At 35.7% G+C, this 20,719-nt stretch overlaps 1 protein-coding gene across 7 annotated transcripts in view; it reads left to right on the top strand.

Moving 5' to 3' along the window:
• Positions 1-20,719, top strand: part of CNTN4 (contactin 4) — a 913,589-nt gene that overhangs the window by 378,154 nt on the left and 514,716 nt on the right. Inside the window, exon 1 of one of the 7 annotated variants that reach the window (XM_032411804.1) lies at positions 14,232-18,316. The exons of 5 other annotated variants lie outside the window; for them this stretch is intronic. The gene's annotated coding sequence lies outside the window, so the exon portion shown is untranslated. Of the gene's footprint in view, positions 1-14,231; positions 18,317-20,719 lie in introns of those variants that run through there. One more of the 7 variants, XM_032411805.1, reaches the window with a different exon arrangement.

The raw sequence follows: 20,719 nt of genomic DNA on the forward strand, positions 1-20,719 counted from the left end.
TTCTAACCTAAAAATAGTTTTAGTTTATATAAGCATATCATTTTTGAACCTGATTCCTTTCTTAGCTTATTTGTGAGTCAGCTTATCTTTTAACTCCAGTGATCTGACTTTTATAGGTATTGCCACTTCTTGGTGGGAGAGGGGGATATTGTTTAAACTTAACCTAGGGACACTTGGGTGGCTCAGTGAGTTAAGCATCTGCCTTCGGCTCAGGTCATGATCCCAGGGTCCTGGGATCAAGTCCCATATCGGGCTCCCTGCTCAGCGGGTGCCTGCTTATCCCTCTGCCTGCCGCTCCCCCTGCTTGTGCTTGCTCTCTCTCTCTCTCTGACAAATATATAAATAAAATCTTTAAAAATAAATAAATAAACTTAACCTAAAAAATTAACAAGAGGGAAAGTTGCATATTTGTACAGCAATTTAACTCTTCTCTCCCTTCCTACCAACCATCCACCCATCCATCCATCTATCCATCTACTCTGTAACAGTTATTTGTACCAGGGGATTTAGAGATGAAAATACATAATCCTCATGTTTAAGAAGCTCACAGTCAACTTTATTGTCCTAGGATAATATCAGCATTTTCGGTTACCCTTTACCATATATGATTTCCTTCAAACTAAAGTGAAATGTGTGTGTATCTGTGTATATTCATAATGCAAATACATATAAACACTTAAAAATGTGTTAGCGTTTGATGAACATTTACCTTTTTTTTCCCTATACGGTAGATTGTGGGACTTCAGGAAAGTTTAAAAGTCTTTGGCGGGATGTTGCATCGATATTGATCTCTCTTCTCTTATATCTTTGTAATTTTAGAAATATATGAGAAACCCTCTTTTATACTCTCCTTTCAGGTTCTAATCTACTATGAGATTTGCCACATACAGAGTTGGAAAGAAATAGTATCAGCATTTGGCAGCAAATTAATTTTTGCAAAAACAAGTGACATGTAGCAGTAAGTTTTATTTGTTCATGAAGATAAATTTATAGAGTCTAAATTATTACTCAGTGAATTTTAAGACAGCACATACATAGAAGGTAGGTTTAGCAAACCTGTGGGTCAGCCCCAGATGAAAAACACTTCTATTTTCTCCTCTTCTTTGTGTGTACCTTGCCAATTAACATCCCCATAGCAATTAAACTATCTGTAATTATCCCTAATACAGATTTATTTCCTCGGGCATTAGCCACACTGCACGTTTTACAATTACTTACCCTTCAAGCACAACTATTGATAATTATCTAAGATGTTTAGATGCAGAGGCTTAACAGTTAACAATCTAAGTTCATGTTTGCTAGGAAAATGTATAAAACAAGTCTGAACTTTGAGAGCTTGTGTAGTAGCATTCAATGACAGTGCATCGTTTTCTCTTTGCATTAGTGCATTACCATTCCCTTCAATTGAAATGAATGCCTACAAGTGAGAAGAGCAACTAGCATAATGTTATTTAAATTGAATGTAGACTCCATTTTTAATAATAGATAGTCTGGAATCATAGATAAAAAGGAATGATAAATAATACAATAGAAGCCAAATCATTCATCTTTGCATCGTTCTACAGAGACATGCTGATTTCCATCAGATATTTTCCTGGCATCAAGCCTTGCTTTGTTTTTGCAATTTTTTTTTCTGTGAGTTTTTATGTTGAAATATTTTCCACATTAGCATGTATTGACTCATTTTATTTCTGGCGAAATATTGAAATAGCTCAGTTTAACGGATCATTTGGGAGCTTTTGCCAATCTTGAGAGGATAAGAAACTTGTTGAAAATTATTTTTGCCCTCTCAACAAAACACATTAGATGTTTAAGCATTCTAGAATTATCATATTGAATCTAATAAAAGTCACCATAGTGATTAAGGCTCTTTCCAGATCCCACCAAGATTTGAGTACCGAATGAAACAGAGAATTTCCATTATTCTCCTAATTTTCCTTACCTGAATGAAATTGAGGGGGTGGAAGAAGCCTACACTCTCACGGACACCGTTTATTTTCCCATCCCCTTATGCTAGACCTTGTCCTCCCTGCTGGCTGAAAGTCCCCATTCGCGACAGCCGAAATGAAGAGAAACACAGAAGTTATTTCTTCTTTTCCAACGTACCATGTTCTGAGGAATGTAGCAAGTTTAAAGAGGAACACCTTATGTCCAGTGTAGGGAGCATTATGCACTAATTTTAGAACTTCTGCACTCCAGAACAGTGCCAGTTACATTGGTCACTCTTAAGAGTGGCTTTTCTACGTGTTGCTAAATTTTAAAGATCCTGATGGAGGGCATGATGTTTTGTGCCTAGAATAATCATATATTTAGCTGTTTAGGAAAATTATGGAATTTAATGTTTTTTTCCCCCTTCCAGCCTTCCATATTTGTTTTCTTCATTTTCTCTAAGGAAAACTGGGAAATACTCTCTAAGGAACAAGGAATACTCTGAGGAATATTGGTTCCATCTATCTTGCTTATTTGACTTTTATTATAAAAAGAATGTGTGTGTGTGTGTAAAATATACAGTTTGTTCTGCTGTTACATGTGTCTGTAAACACCCATAACCGCATAGGCAAATGATAAGTAGGGAAATGTGGGAGTCATAATTGATCGTATGATATTTTCCTAAGCAAAGGTTGCTGAAATAGTAGGATTAAATTATGATCTTCACCAGGAAAGGAAAAAGCTCTCAGCCAACAGCTGCATAGACAAGAGCATTCTCAACTCTATTTACAGGAAAGACAAAAAAGAAAAAAGAAAAAAAGCCTAAACATCTGCGCAAGGGACTTTTTCCCTAGAAAGGCACACTCCCATCTGAGGGGAACTTTCTTCTTGTGTCAGGCTGCACTTCTTCCTCCTGGGCCCACCTTAGTAGCAGCCCTAAACACCCAAAGCTTTGTTGCCTTCTGCATGGTCTCAGTGCAAGAAACCCTCATGCCCTCTCTCATGTTTTTGTCTATTCTTAATTCCACCTAGGCAGTTTCTAACTATGCTCAGCTGACTGCCTAGGTTATCCAACACAGTTTCTGAGGGAGGCACCAATAATTGTTTTTGTCAATGTGCTAGTTATAAAGTTCCATGGGTTTTTAATAGTGATCTACTTCAAATTTGTTTTCCCTTAAGCCATATATTTAGTGAATCAATTTAAAAAGGCATTTAAGTGTAGAGATTGTCTAATATTAATTGTTTTATCCGCTATACCACCTAGTACATGGTAGGTGCTCAGAAAACGTTTGCAGAAAACAACTTACTGTGGTATGAACAAATTCACCCCCATGCATGCATTCCTGTATCATTATAAATAAAAATAAAGTTAGCTTTAAAAATTAAAGAACCAAGTTAGTAAAGGGTAACAGATTAAGAAATCTCTATACTAGCTTGTCCTCCTTACCAGATGCTTTACTCACCAGTGGGTCAGCAGATGAAATGGAAAGAAAAAAATACAGATGCACACATGTATAGTCAAATGTCAACCATTGTTGAATGTAGATGGTGGGTATATTGGTAATTATGATCCCTTTTCTAAAATTAAATTTTGTGAATGGGTAAGCACTTTCATGGTAAAATACTTGGAGAAAACATGATGTTGCTTATGTCTAATAAAAGCGATATCATTATCTAATATTTATAGACTTTAAAATTTCATTTTTAAACTTTGTTTCATTTAGTTTAAACTGTGTCATCTAATGCATCTTTTCAAGTGTGTTTAAAATCTAACTGTAGTTTTAGTATATATCATTTCTGATATTCGGAAATGTGCCTCAAAAGGTATCTTCATTCCCATAATCCAAATCCTTTTGATTGATATAGGCCTTTACTCTGTCTTAAAGAATGAGGAGGTAAATCTTCCATCATGGAGAACCTGCTATCATGGTTTTATTGCACTCTGGTGCTTTAACTGGTATCCTCTCTGTGATTATTTTTGAAGCATTTCACAAGTTTGCATGTTGTCTCACATATCTATACTATAGAGTTCTCAAACAAGGATTCTTTTTAAGTCTTCCATACCTTATTTCCTACCTGTGAATTAGAAAATATGGCAATTTAGGCTGTATTATATTGTTCTGGTTTTCATTGTTTTTTTAGAACATCTCTAGGCACCCTTCTAAATTTATTCAACAATCACTGGATTGAAAGTTCCCTGAAAGAAGAAAATGTTGCCTTCTGGGTTATTATCACAGTGCCTCGCCTATAATGGGTGCTTAATAAATCTTGTTGGAATTTAATGGAAGAGGTGGCTCATATGCTTTGCAGGTGTTTTATATACTCTTTTACTATAACACCTTTTTTATGGTATTTATGAATCCTACCTTCTAAACATGTATCAAATTTCAGAAAGATTATAGTTTAGGGTACTGAGTCAGGTGGCTGGGCTTTGTCCTGGAGGCTTATCTCAAATCTATAGAGGCGGTTTGAAGACACTGGAACAGAGATGTCATAACCCGTTGAGAATAGTGTGGGGGAGATCTTGTTCAGTGCTCCAAGTTGGCAGAACGAGAGAGCAGATTCTGTTCTAGGTATGTTATTGTAGAGATCTCAGAACTGGGATCAGCCATTCCTTTCCCTCTGCTTTCCTATATTTTACAGATAAATAGGTGACCATATTGTTGTTAGTGGATATATTTTCCTCTTTGGTGAAATAATTAAAAAGAAAAGTCAGCCATTTGGCTCATTATTAAATTTTCTACTTAGTTTTCTATTTAGTTCCTCTTTATGACACTCTGGGTCCTTCCATTTAAGAAACTGCAATAAATTAAAGAGAAGAACAATGAAGCAGATAAATGTGGATTAGCTGCCTTCTTTGGTAATGCTCAGAAAGAACCACATGCTTGTACCCTAATTAACAAATCTGAAGTATGGTGGCAGTTTATAGTTCAAACAGTATTGTCTATAGTCTTTTCATTCTATCAGGTTTTATAGGAAGATGGCACAAAGACTTGATGGTTATATTGTTACACAGATTTAATTCTATAAACAAAAGAATTGATTATCCTGGGGGCAATAAGAACTGTTTTTACTGATTGAATATTTTACTTGCATAAATGATAGTTTTTATAAACAGCTGCACGTTTTAATGTTAGAATCTTAAAGTTCTTAAATTATAAGCATAAATGTTTCATTTTGATTTTGAATTTCCATTCCCCACCCCAAATATCAAGAAGATAATATACAGTGTATCTTTCTCTTGGTACCAAGATGATAAAGTTGCCATCTATACTCAGCTCCCAGGAAAAATTATTTCTTCTTCTTTTTCTTTATTTTTTCTTTTAGTGAATATCTATTCTAAAATAATTGAATCAATGGGGCTACTCTACTATCCCTACAGAGTCTAAGTTACACTATTTTCAGATGTGGGAATAGTTGACATAGCAGAATGTCATTGCTCAGGACATAAGGTGATGAGGTAACATATTTTATTTTAGCTCTTCTAAAACCTCAATGGCTGGAGGATACCTGAGGGGCACTCTAATCTCCAGTTTCCATTATTTTAACAAATCAGGAGATCCAAACCACACACAGATCTAGCTGATGTTTTCTCATCAACCAGAAATCCCATCTTCAGAATTCTCATTCAGTGATTTCTACCATCACAGTTTTGTTGTTACCTTGAGTATTTAGTGTTGGTTAGTGATTATGGGAGGGACTGCTAGTTGCCAATCATATCCGTCCTTCCTTTGTTCTTTAATAACAGAACCCCAGTGTTATTTAGGGCATCAGTGTACCTAGATAAAATACTGTAATTGCTAGCATGTTTACAACTAATATGACCATGTGGCTAAGCTTTATCCAATGCAATATAAGCAGAAATATCTGGAGGGACTTCTGAGAAGTCTCTTCAGTGAGAGTTGATGTAGTTAGAAAATGTGCTTTCCAGTCCTCCACTCTACTTCCTTCTTTCCACTGCTGGGAATGCAGACTTGATGGCTGGAGCCCTAGAAGCTATAGTGGACCAAGAGGTGATCTTGATTAATGTAATGCTAGAATAGTGGTGGGTGGGGATGAGAAAAGAAACCTAGGTTCTTAATTGATGACTGTGGAACTGCTCTACCAGCCCTAGATTGCTTATTAGGATTTTTTTCTCCCTCGTGGGTGAGAAATGAACTTCTTTTTATTTTGAGCTATTATCATTTTGATTTTTCTCTCACATGTAGTTAAACCAGTTTGGATAGAGGGAAGTTTCAAATGAATGATAAAAATGTAGAATTTCAGCAGATTAAGGAGACATAATAATAAGTACTAGCATCATCCCAGAAAATCCCAAGGAAATTCATAATATTGGAAGAGTTACTTGATTTCTCTATATGTCATCTTTTTATTTGAAAAATGGGGGCAATGATAAAACCCTTACTACTACTTCATATTGTGATAATGTAAAAGGTCTTAAAAAAATGTAAAATACTATTTATATGCAGTATATTATTTATTAAAAATATTCCCTTGATCTAAAGCAGAATTTCTTAACTGAAAGTCTGTGAATTCCTTGATATTTTATGAAAAATTGTAATTGTGCAAACAATTTTTTTTCAGAGAGATGGTCCTTTAAATCCTCAATAAAATCTAGATATCAGAGACTGTGTCCAGAATGGGAAGGTGATACTTATTTAGAGGGGGACTTCTTCTATTGTGGAACAGCTAAAATAGAAGATTATCTTAAATCCTCTCTTCAACATCATAATCAACATTTAATAGCAATCTCTGAATGTCTAAAATTGACAGATATTTCAAGTTCCCATTTCAAATACCACTTCTTCCCCAAAGCATTTTTTAAAGTGTCAAGTAAGAAATAATCTTTTTCTTTTCTAAATTCCCAAAGGACTTTAATAAATACTCTCTTAAAATACTTATCTATATGATTATACTTCTCTACGGGTCCTCAAATTCCTAGAAAGCAAGTATCAAGTCTAGACCTGCATTAAATCCCCAGCCACTTACACATATGGGTTATTCAGTAAATACTTAATAAATGAATTAATCCCTGAAAACATTTGCTTATTTTAGTGTTGTATACTGTACATTTTTTCATAACCCTGGTCTAAAAAGTAGCAAACTTCAGCCTCTCAGAGTAAGTTGATAGGAAGGGCTTCAAATTGGATCCAGAGTTCAGCCATTAGAACATGGCACAGAGAGGAAGCAGATGGTGATCCACAATACATGGCTGAAATGCAGATCTTGTCACTTGTCTTCTGTCCCTAACCATCCAGATGACAATGGGAGTTAGATTTGTGCATGGGCTTGCCCAGAAAAGTTAGATTTTAAAAAATGTAAGCAATTTTATTTAGGAGATACCCATTGTTACCATACTATACTTTCTGTGTAGTAGTAGTTATAAAAGAAAAAAAGTTAATTGAATGTTTCCTTTAGATACAAACTCAACTTTTTCATGTCAGCCAAAAATATATTGGCAGTGCAAAATGCTACCAGTAAGAAAGCCATTTATTCTTGATGACATTGTATATGCTTATAGAAGAATTTGGTTTAATTAAATGTGTTTTCTTCTAATCAGATAACTTCATTTTTATTGGGATATTGTAAATTCTTAGATATTCCGGGATAAACCTATCTGGAGATTTTAGGAAAAAAAAAAATTTAGAATCAATTAGGAGACATACTTAGCAATCACACAAATAGAGATACAAATAGAGATAAAAATATAACACTTATTACTGGTAAAGGGAAAATATAGCATAGATTTGTTGAAAGAGTGGCAATAATTCACCCCTGAATTAAACAGATTTATCCACCCAGTTACTTGTACATCTGGACAATTATTGTTGTTTCCAAAGGACGGGCTCTGTGCTGCATGGTCAGAAAGCAGAACAGAAGGCATCCTTTCAGAAGTATAGGTTTCTGAAGAAAGAATAGAAGAAGGAAATGAGGTGCTTATGTCCCATTTCTTCTTCCAGACTCATGGGGAAAAGTCCAAAAGTATTATTCTACCATTATCCCTTCAAAGGAGAACATATAGCATGGGTAATAAATGCATCCTTTTCTTACATGTGTATTTCATTGTATTTCTTCACTACTATTTGATGTCATCATTTTTTTATCATCAATAATCCCAAAACTTTAATGGACAGTCATCCTCCCTTACTGAATCACATATAAAATCCTTAACTTGACATCTCAGATCCCTCTGAACTGGTTCCAGAGTACCTAAAATCTACACCCCATTGGTTGTATTCCCATAGCATTTGCACCTTCAAATGACTTAACTCATCATTATGTCTGGAAAATCCAGTTTGGTACATTTTCATAAACACTGTTAGTGGTTCTCACATTGACACATATAGTGAACAATTTAGTGCCCTTTGTTCATGAGTGTACACATACAGAAACCTAAGCCATATTGAAGGGATTTGGGAGTTGGAGTGGGTTTATTCTAATAAGATGCATGTGAATATTATATCCCAGCATTATGGCATATAAAAATTTCACGTTTTCTATTAATGTTGCTTTTAATGGTAACTTCTTTAATACCATTTTTCTGATCTTGCCAACCATGTTGAATACTGAAGTGCCAAATTCTGTTATTCTCTGTCTTATGACTCTCTTATTTCTTACAGAGCACTTACAGAATCTATAATTATTGAATTTACCTGTTGATTACTTATCTGTTATCTTTCTCCCTCCCCAGGATATAAACTCCCTAATTGCTGTCATCTGTTTGTCTGGCTCACCAGCACGCAACACAGTGATTAGCACTTAATAAATAATAAATATGGGTTGAATGAATGAATCTTCTCTTTTATTTACTTTCCCACTGGTTCTCTTTCCCTCTCATTGTGTTTCCATGCTACCAATAATCAGTTGTTCTTTAAAGTAGAAATAGATGAAATCATTTGAAATTCTCCATTGGAATATATTAAGTCAATATTGATAAAAAGTTTATATAATGAAATATGAATATGAAGACAATTCATTCAATAGTACTATTTTATTTTTTATTTTTATATTTTACTTATTGCAAATATATATGAATGTTTACCACATGGAATTTGATAGATGCTTAGAAAATATAGATTCCATTTGTGGCAACATATTAGTTAATAACAGGAGAGTAATTTGGGGGTTTTGTGGTAATTATAATTTTGTTGTTTTAGAGATTACCAAAATGTTTTCCAGAGTGGCTGTATCACTTTATATCCCTGTCAGCAATGTGTGAGTTATTTATTTTCTCTACATTCTCCTGAGCATTTAATGTTTCCTTTTTTCTAATTTTAGCTTTTCTGACAGGTGTGTATTATATCTCATTATGATTTTAGTTTGCATTTTCCTAATAGCTAATGAACATCCATTCATATTCTTATCTGTTTATCCTTCTCAGTGAAATGTCTGCTCATGGGGAGTTTCTTACCCATTTTCTTTTTTTTTTTTATTATGTTAATCACCATACATTACATCATTAGTTTTTGATGTAGTGTACCATGATTCATTGTTTGCATATAACACCCAGTGCTCCATGCAGAACGTGCCCTCTTTAATACCCATCACCAGGCTAACCCATCCTCCCACCCCTCTCCCCTCTAGAGCCCTCAGTTTGTTTTTCAGAGTCCATAGTCTCTCATGGTTCGTCTCCCCCTCCGATTTGCCCCCCTTCATTCTTCCCTTCCTGCTATCTCCTTCTTCTTTTTTTTTTTTTAACATATAATGTATTATTTGCTTCAGAGGTACAGATCTGTGGTTCAACAGTCTTGCACACTTCACAGTGCTCACCGTAGCATATACCCTCCCCAATGTCTATCGCCCAGCCACCCTCTTACCCATTTTCTAACTGCATTTTTTCAATTGTTTAGTCCTACAGTTCTTCATATATTATAGATTCTAATCCTTTAATGAATATATGGTTTGCAAATATTTTATCTCAGGATATAGTTTCTGTTTTCATCTTCTTACCAGAGCATTTCTCAGAGCAAATGTTTTTAATTTGATAAGGTCCAATTTATCAATTTCTCCTTTTATTGACTATGCTTTCAGTATCAAATCTGAGAACTATTTGCCCAGCCCTAGATCCTAAAGATTTTCTCTTATGCTTTTTCTAAAAGATTTATGGTTTTATATTTTGTATTTAAGTTCTCTAAAACATTGAAAATATTTCCTGATGAAGCTTGTAGGGGTAGGGAAGCATTTAGGCAAAGGAAAGAATATATTTGCACGAAGAGAAAAAAAACAGCATGGAATTTTCAAGGAAGAGGGAAAAATCATCGCTCAAAGGAGAACATTAGAAAGGGAACTTTGTATGAATTGGTACTGTTTGGGTTTTACCAGGTAATTGATAGGGATCCATTGAAAGATTTTAAACAGGGGAATAATGTGTTTAGATTTCTATTTTGGAAAGGGCACTCTGACATCAGTGTGGAGAATGGGTTTCAATCAGGGCTTTTCATTTTTTATCCATTTCCAGGTGAAAAATGCTACAACAAAATAGAATGGTTTAGAGATCAATAAATGGCACAATTAAAATGTCTGAAAGGAACTCTTTGGCTCCTTAATATAGAGTGCATTCTGCAGAAGTTGAAAGTGATTCTACTCTGATAAGTGTAGCATTAGTAGATACGGAGAAGGATGTCTCATTATTCAACTTAAGACATTACTGTGAAGAGTGATATCCAGGTTTATCCTGACAGATTCCCTCTTTCCCTTAAAAAGAAGTGGTTAATTTTGTATTTTCCTGCTCATCTTCATGTTTTCTGGAAATGATAAGAAATTTTCATGACTAGCTTGATAAGTTGTCATTGGCTTTGATTTCTGAGAAAACTTCAGAAACTTTGTATTTTTTGAATGGCACCCATTACCATCACTCTGATGTTATATGAGGAGGTTAAGTGAGTGGGTTGGTATCCTTTAAAAAAAGAAATTGGCTGATTATTGAGGTTTGCAAATCCAGATATTTTGTAACCATCATTATAAAAATTGATCGGTCAGGGTTCACCAATGTAAGCTAAAATGACAAGGTTGAAGGCTATTGGAGAACATGGCACTTATACGTTCTCAAAGTATCCTCCAATTATTACTTACTAGTTACAAAAGTAAAATGATACCTTTGTATTTATAAGGGAGGAGTCTGTTGATTAAATTTAATACTACCGATAACAGGACAAACTGACAATACCTACCCCCTAATGCAGTGCACTGAGAACACAATGTCACTTACACATAGAGAATATAGTAAATGATGATAATTTTCTGTCAGGGATAGATTTCTTGGATTGGTTAATGGCTTTGTGGTTATGTAGGTGAGAATCCTTGTTTTTTGGGAAAACATTATTTGGTGAATCATCACATTGTACGCTTAAAGTATCTTACCATTTTATTTGTCCATTATACATCAGTAAAGCTGAAAAATCATTATGTGGTGAATTCTTTGGAGAATTATTTAAGGATAAAGTGCCAAGATATCTGCTACTTCCTCTTAAATGATTCAGAAAAAAAAATAAGTATAACAGTGAGAAGGAAAGAGGGAAAAGGAGAGGAGAGGGAATAAAAAGAGAAAGCAAATATCAAAATGTTTACATTAGTTCTGAGACATAATCATATGGGTATTCATTAAACATTCTTTCAACTTTTCTGTAAGTTTATAATTTTTCAAAAAAAATTTTTAGCCAAAGGGGAATCCAGATAATCAGTTTTAAACTGAGTGTTCTATGTAATCTTGTCCAAAGTTATTACATTTTATATGTTATTCTAGGTTAACCCTACCCAACAATTTTAAGGTTTAATACACTTGCTTTACTTTATACTAGCTTGTTTCAAAGTTACAAACTTAGAACCTCTGGTTTACTCTGGGCAAACACACTGAGGACCATTTTCGGTTGTGAACATGATTGGAAAGGAAAATATTGTCAACAAAGAAAAATAAATGTTCCGCATGATAAAGTTTTAGAAAACCCAAATCTGCCACGTATTAGCTATGAGCCCTTGGACAACATATCCAACATCTTTGGTTCTCAGTGTCTTTATCTATGAAATGAGAGCAGTAAAGACACCTACCTCATAGGGTTGTGGTGAAGATTAAGGAATATAATCATTGGAAAATGTGTAAGTGTTTCTGACACATAATAAGCACCTGAAATAATGATAGTCCATGGCAGGAAAAAATACATATCTCTGGACAGAAGTCATCCTTCAACATTCTGCACTGCTCAAAATTAAATCTGTAATATCATTCCCCCACCCACCCACCAACGCAGTAAGAAAATTTATTTTGAAATTGCAGAGACCCAACTAAATATATCACTTAGCATGAGGGTGGATTTATACTGTAACATTACATGTGATTATGTGGCTATATCATGTAAATTACCTAGATTCTGGATTCCTAGAATTAAAGGTTGATTTTGCTATATTTGCCATTTGTTTGCAATATTCCTACATCATATTGACAAAGAGGGTAGAGAGATATGAATTTAGACAGCGGTTTCCCTGAAAAGAACTTTTTAAATGTCTACTTAAAGAGAGTCTTGAATTCTGCCTAATTCTCTGATTCATGTTGTTCTAAAATTAAGCCCGTTCCTCTCTATCTGGGATGCATTTAGGGGGGAAAAAACCAGTAACCCATTTTCTCAAAGCATGTACAAAGAAAGCAGGCATCTTATTCCTCTTTCACACTCCATGAAATGTTAAGAACAGACTTTGCTTAGAGTAATCAGTTATTCACTTTTCTTCTAATGTAACACTGTGGTAATCTTAAGAAATAAAGACCTTTTTGGATTTAGTTCTCTTTCTGCCAGTCTTATTTCTTGAACACCTTCTTCCTCATCTTGTTCCATCTGCAGCAGATCTAAGGGGAGATAGTTTCCCTTTAAGAAACAAAGGTGAACTGAGTCCCCTCCTGTAAAAGCCTACACAAGGCTTTTTGCAGTTGATGGAAGGGATGGCAAGGAATAAAATGAAAAGCCCCTGCCATCTACCTAGCGCCTACACTCCCTGAAGGCAACAAAAGAGCTCAGCACCAGAGCTGAAGAGTCTACAGGGCACTACATTAGTGATAAAGCTGATTATAAATAATAATGACCTTAGTGGATGATGAGAAATGCAGTAAACTTTTTCTGAGCCAGGCAAGATGATGTAGGGGATACAATGTTAAATGCATAAAGTTTGTAAGGAAAGCAGATGCTAAGAGATTTTTTTTCCCTCCCCGGTAATTTAAATGGACAATGAATTTAGTGGGTGCTCAGTAAATTTTTGTTGAATGAGTAAGTAAACAAGAGTTTTGAAAACTGAGTTCCTAGTGAAAGTCCATAAATTGAGGCATATTTGCATTTAATCCCAACTCTCTACTATTTATTTCAAGAGTAAGATCAGATTCCTGACATGGGAACATAGAAAAGGATGTCCATTTTTTAGGGACAGAGAGATAGAAAGAAAACATGCGTATGGAATTACATGGAGCTCAGCTAGCTAAAGAGTTGTCTTCTTTGGTGTCCATGGCAGGGTCTGGTGGGAAAGGGTAACAGATACTGGATTGAGATTCATTTTTATCTGTTCTATTTTATTTTGTGAGAAGCGGGACAGGAAGGTGAGGGCCATATTGGGTAACTTGTTAGGATTTGACTTTTTTAGTGATCATGCCACTGGTTATTTGTTCTAAGGCCTTGCTTGTTTGCAGTGATAGACTTGGAATTATAGTACTTTCTTGGTTTTGGAACTAGCTTATTGTACTGAATATGGTTAACTTTTGTGAAAGCATTTTGAAAAGTCTAAAGTTACTTCCAAGGCAAAACAGTGTTTTGTATTGCTACTGCAGCTATACTTAGAACAACCCCATTTAAACTTGGTCGGTTTTTCATCTCAGGTCTGAATTCTTAGGAATTCTAACTATGAGGATCCCACATGGTTCCCTTGGGTCACGGTTTCTCAAATGTGGCATTATTCACATATTGAGCCAGATAATTTTTTTCAGAGTTGGCTATGCATTATAGGATGGTTGGCAGCATCCCTGGCCTCTACCCACTAGATGCCAGTAGCATCCACCTACCCCCTCTGTTGTGACAGTTTAAAACCAGTCTTTCAAAGATTTCTCTCTTTGTTAAAAGGAAAATCAGAAACTTCTGAATAAAAGGATTTTTTCTTTTTAGATGATAAGAAAATTTGTATGTGTTCTCTAGCCAATATAATAAGGATAAATCAGTTCCACCCCAAAAAGTAAATGAAAAATACCACTTCAAAACAATTTTTCTACGATTTGTCCCTCCCCCTCTCACTCTTTCCCTCTACACACACACACACACACACACACACATGCACACACACACACAGAGGCATGAGCATGCACACCTTAAATTAATGGACGTTTTTTGCTAATGGTTACTCCACACGTCTGAGCAATTGACAGCAGATAAATATTGAGGCATATTATATTTTTTATCTAGCTCATGGGTCAATTTTATGTCATTGTGACATAAAATGGGCTATTTTTTTTCCATAGACTATTTTAATTTTGTGACCCTGGTCTCTGTGAGTCATTGTTACAGGAATTTGATTACTTCTTGGAAAACAAATAAGGCCACAGACTTTCTCATGTGGATCCATACTTTTGTCTTGCTTCTTGATTATTTTATTACTGGCTCCATTGCTTTTGATTGGAAAAGAAAGTCTAGTCAAGCTGCTTAGATTGCCATTCCAGTGGGTGCCCTGGGCAGTGATTTCTGAACCATTCATTCCTTTGAAATTTTGTTCTCAGCTGGAGAAATGTCACAGTTGTCTTAGCTTTTGACTCTGACTTTTAGTGAGTGAGGCAAAGAATAGGAAATAAGAACACTTTCTAGAAGAAACAATGAGCAGTTCTATGCATATCAGGTGACTTACTGCTGAAGATTCCAAAACATTAAAAAATATTGATTAAGTTTCAACCTGTTGGGGAATTATTGCCATAACTTTCATTTTGCCCCTAGATTTGCTGAGGCTCAGAGCTGTATTTAACTTGCTGAATCTTGTATTATGGCCAGAAAGAGACCTCAGGAGCCCCATTCCCCAGGTTCTTATTAGCCTTGACAAGAGTGTTGTTAAAATTGCAGATCCTCAGAGTCCCAAAGAGATGCGGTTTCTTGCAACTTCTATGCAAAGTCTAAAACAATCTCTGTATATATTTTGGCTTCTGAAATACATTCTGAGGTAATATATCAGGTTATACTATCTCTGTGAAGACAGTTTCTTTTGTTTATAGTTGCTAATCATTTTTCTTTTTCTCTTCTTCTTTGCTATATTTATTTTGACATTAATGTTGGCTTTGACCTTAAAGGAAAAAAAATATCAGACATTTTCCAGATTTAGGCTTTTATTATAAACCACTTCATATTTTAAATGGTATGTCTCAGGGGAGAAATGTATGAAGAATTGATGGAAGTTAGAAATTTTTAGTTAGTAATTATCACCTACCATTTGAAACAAGTACAAATCACATGATGTCAAAGTGAATCTATTACATATCATAATCAAAGATGAATCAAAGTAATTACCAGCCAAACAGGGATTGAATAGAACTTAAAACCAATTAAACTATTTATTTCGACTGTACCACTGAATAAACACGTTATGTTTTAATTTGCTCCTTTTTTCATTTACTTCAGCAATGTGTTTGCTAATATGACTGAGATGCACAATTGCTATTTAATTAACCTATTTTTGTCAGCACCTCACATGAGCTGCGTGAAGTAGATGTGCTAAAGTCTCAATAATAATGAGCCAGATAAAAATAACAAACATGAAATTTATGCCAATCATTTTACAACTTATGCCAAATTGCAACAATACCCAAGGAAATAAGGAAACAGGTTATCTTAGAGAAATTGGATTGAAAATACTTACAAAAGCATGTTGAACCAACAAAAAATTATTGAAAAGTTAAGTAAAATTTTTAAACTGTTTCATCATCCTCCACTTTGTTTTATTGCTATTAACTATTGACAGTGAATCTCCTTGAGGCCTTATATCTGATTTGGAATAACTGAGTTGGTAATGGACATGAAAAGGTCTGGCACGATGCATCTTACAGGAGATCCTCTGTCCTTGGAGTGGCTCTTGTGTAAGGGATCATAAAAAGTATCAATCTTCCCTTTACTCCCTAAGGCCAGTACCAAAACCCTAGGACAATTTGGGTTATTTTGACCTTGTTGATACACATTTTTCCACAAAAGTAAGGTAACTGATAATGTGAGGAGAAGCCCTACCTTTCTTTACTTTTGAATAGTATAAGAAAGGTGGAACAATTCAATTAAATATAAAAAGACTCCCCACGAAGTGTAGTACTCTGGCAGTTGGCTCATGAAGACAAACATCTATCTGACTTGGCTTTTCATCCAGTTTTACTGTCAGGTAGACATAATTAGTATAGAATTAGATAAAATTATTTTCTGCACAGCCTGTCTTTTTTTTTTCTTTCACACATTTATAATTTACTTACACTTCATAATCATGATGCCTTCCATTCTCTAAAATAGCTGCTTATTAGCCAATTTATCATGGGACCCACAAAAGTAACAGAGGCCCTTGCATTTGGGGCAGGTTTTTTGTTTATTTGTTTAAATACACCTTTATCTTATTCCCATTATTCTGGTTGCTGTTAGAAGTGTAAGCTAATGGAGATCTGCTTTCTAATTCTTAGAACAAATAGAATGCTATACCTGTGAGAGCCCTCAAAGGTCTGGACCAAGCCCTATGATACAGATAAGAAAACTAAGGCTCAGAAAGGCAAAGGGTCCTATTGTAGATCACCTGATTTTTATAAGGTGAGCATTACAACTCAGGTTTTCCGGCTCCCTAAATTCCCCTAGCCCCTTTATCACACAGGACATTAACTTCTAGCTGCTCTGTGTGTGTAGAACTTTAAATCACCACATGGGTGCCTTGATCACAGCCTTTTAATGAGTGACACAAGAGAGGAGTCTTCTTTCTCTCACATGGAGTGTTTTACATCCCTAACTCAGATTTGCTTAACTAAGGTCAAATTTACATTAAAGAAAAGTCTGCAGGGGCTAGCAGGTAGCATATATGGGCAAAAGTGTAGTGGGACCGTTTTGGTAAACTGTTCTGTTTAAAAATGTTCACATTCAAATACTAAAATCTCTATCTTGCCAAACCAAGCCCGTCTACAGGCTGCTACTCTGTAACTCTTGACTGCATCACCATGTGGATAAGTAATGAAGAGCATTCTTTGAGTTATGTAAGCACAATCAACATCACAGTTCCTTTTAGAATACTTGGTATCCCAAGTGCCATGCCAAACCCTCTGTTTTGAATGAGCTGGACTGCCAGTACTCAAGAAGATGCATATCTTTGGGGACATAAAATGCCCCCATAGAGACCATCTTTAGTCCAAGTAGTATCCCCGAAGTTTAGACCTGCAAAGAATATACAAATGCATGTCTCAAAAACTCCATAGGGGAAATGAGCCTGCAGCCTGTAAGCTTCCTGGGAGCAGCAAAAAAAAAAAAAAAAAACCCTAACAGACAAACCAAATCACAGGACAAATCCACCATATGTACCAAACAATCAGTGTAATTATGTTCTATAGTTGAGGAATTACATAAATTGCCCACTGGGAAGGAAACCTTAATCTCTACCCCTCCCTTGAAATCTATAAACAGCTGTGTGAGTCTCTCTATTTTTGAAAGGTTGAACATATTTGATCAGGGAACCAACTTGATTTCCTAATCAGGTTCAACGTGAGCAGAGCCAGTTAGAGATGTGTGTGATTCTCCCAGTGTGCGTCTTTGATTCATGCGCTAATTATGTCGATCCTTTGGGGAACACAGCCACGAAGCTGGGTCCTCCTTGATTAATGCTGGCTGAGAGCCATGCAGCACGCAGCGGAGAGCAGTTCAGCATCTCTAGTCCCAGCTGAGAATATGGTCCCATTATCTCCCAGCTGCCTAAGCAATCCATAAGGGCCTGTTCTGCGTGGATGATCAGTGTAGTGGAAGCAGGGACTTGCTGAGAGCTGAAATCTCTGTTTGATTTGCTGTAACATGTAAAGCGAAACTGGGACATTTTACTTTACAGTCTGTAAGTATCAGGTTTTTCCCCCCCGCTCTTTCTCCCTACAGCTCCATGTGAATGTGACTTTGCAAGCTGCATTTGATTTGCTATTCCATCGCTCTTTGTTGAATCAAGCTGGTGAGACAGAGTGTAATCTGTCTAGAGCTTGCTGTTTCTGTCAGATCTCTTTTATAATTTATTCATACAGGAAAATAAGAGACCTTTCGGAATGCTTTTATAGAAGTTAAAAATTATTGGTTTTATTTTTAATTTGGAAGCATGGGTGCATTGTCTGTGGTGCTCAGGATGGTTAGAGCATATGTTTATCTTCTGTATCTCTGGCCACTGCAAGAAAAATGTAAGTAAAAGTAATGTATATGTAAAGAGATCATCTTACATGCACTTCTATATAAAAGAAGCATGTGTCATTATTTCCAGAATTTGTTTAAGATAGTTTATTTTGCGGCTCTCTGCTGCCACTAAGAAAGGCAGAAACGGGAAAGTTTCTCTTGTTTTTCAGTTGCATGCTGTTTAGAAACTTTGCCAGAGGTGGGGGGTGGGAGTAATATATCAGGAATATTTGCACATATAAATTGCGTATCTCCTTTTTCATGCTGAGGATCAGTGTTTCAACATAAGAGTCTATTTTTTAGCTCAGTTTTGCTTTTGAACGTGCCACTTTTTATGAAGTAATGTTAATTAAAAACAAAAAAAAATTCAAATCTGAGTTCATTTATCTTTCATATGTCTCCAAATGCAGTCTATCAAATTCATATTTGTTATCCATGCAAGATGAATTGATCATGAAAATGATATTAGAAATTAATATTGTTGATAATGTTTGCATGGTGTCTCTCAAATGATCAATGGCTTAGTGAAATTAAAGATTGTTATCACTATGGAAAGGGATATGTGGATTTCTTGTCTGGGTTTCCCTAACCTATATATAAATCCCACACTTTTCTTCCTGGATTGAACATAGAGCAATTGAGCTGTTGTAAGAATAGAATTTGAATATAAAAGGCGTGAACTGCTTGAACCAATGGCCAGAGCTGATATGGACCAAAATGAATTTGACATCATTCATACCTGAAAAGGGGAATCAAAGTGCCCTCAATGAGCTTGAGACCATGGAGCCAGAGGATCCTGTAATTTCCAGAGTGGAAATACAATTTTCCTGAATAGGCACTAAGTCTCAGAGCAGAGAAAAACCACAGGCTGTGAAGTATGAAAGTGTCTCACTGGTGGGGACAGAGTATGTTCTCATTAGATTTGGTTGATAGGAACGATATAAGAGAGAAAAGACTCAAAATAGATGGTTGTCTACATGAGCACAGGCATTTTCAGGGCTTGAGGTTTGGAGGGAAAAGGTAACAAGCCAATAAAGAACGCTTAACATATGGCCAGATGGAGCAAAAGGAGAATGGCTGTGTTAACCTCTGGGTAGCGAACAGTCCCAAGGCTATCCTTGCAGAGAAGTCTGTTTTCTGGGAGGGAAAAAAAAAAAAAGTGTGTTTAAGGATGTGAATCACTGAAATCTGAAATGCAGGCAAGTGGTTTTGATGGTTACATTTCCCCTAAACAGAAGAATGGCATCGTGCCTTCTTCTGAAACCGAGCTGACTTTTATAAGTGATGGTTACTGAGGAAGCCTCAGCTGTATTTTAAAAAAACAAAAATTGTTGGTGTTTTTCTAACTAGGGCAAGGATATGATCTTGCAAAGATGTTGCCTTGTTTAAAATTAAAAGAAGAGAAGGTAGTCCTGACTTTTGTGTGTGTGTGTGTAGTGGGAATTTTTGCCGTTTGTGGAGAAGTATTTTCCTGAAGTAGTTAAGTTTGATTTTTATTTTCCATTCAAACATTTAGAAATTTCATCTCCTGTGATATTAAACATGCTTGTGGCTGATTACCACAAAGCTGTAAGAAGTTTTGCAAGATTTATAGTGTACTTCTGTTACTTTAGAAATGTTTTGACTATTTTCTAAAAATTGGGACATTCTCTCCCCAGTTGAGCTTAATCTGTAGAAAAGGGGATTGGATGCTCCATGGGTTAGTTTAAGGTCTGGTCACTTGACAGATGGAGAAGTCAGATGGGTGTTAAATATGCCTTGTAAGAGGTGCTTTTAAAGCCCTGGTGATTTAATTGGTCTTCAAAATAAATGTAAAATGTTATGAGATAATAAAGGAAAAGTCTTATATTTTATATGTAAAGATAGTATGTCCCTGTATGTGTTTGTATGCATAGAAATCTACCCAACAGCCTGGGAGGTAGTTTCTGTGCTACTCTAACTTACAGTACCCCCTCAGTATCGAGAAGATGCTGAGGTTGAAAAAAGTGGAAGAAATCTTCACAAGAGGCACATGAGTAGAAAATAAAGCCCCTGGCAGTGTGTGCTTTGAGCCCTTGGCAAATGTTTTGTCTGTCCCCAGAGGGGACACAGCTAAGCACAAAGAGGACTTCACCGCATCCTCAGCAGCAGTTGTAAGCAGGTCCTCCTTGCTCACAAAATGCACTCCAGCCCTCTGTGACAGGTTGGGTCAGCAAATGTGAGGTGCAGATTGAAGCTCTGTGAACTACCTCTAAAATAACTTCAAAGTGAATGTGATGGAACAAAAAATGAATTTAACAACCCTGAAAAATTGGGCAGATTTTAAATGTTAGCAAGCCTTGACTATTACATATTGTCAAAGTATCCACTCAATGGATTATCAATAATAACGGTGGAAGCTTGAGTTAAGCTCTTTCAAATTGCTGTGTGAG

This window comes from Phoca vitulina, unplaced genomic scaffold (assembly GCF_004348235.1).
Source record: "Phoca vitulina isolate PV1807 unplaced genomic scaffold, GSC_HSeal_1.0 scaffold13, whole genome shotgun sequence".
NCBI lineage: Eukaryota > Metazoa > Chordata > Mammalia > Carnivora > Phocidae > Phoca > Phoca vitulina.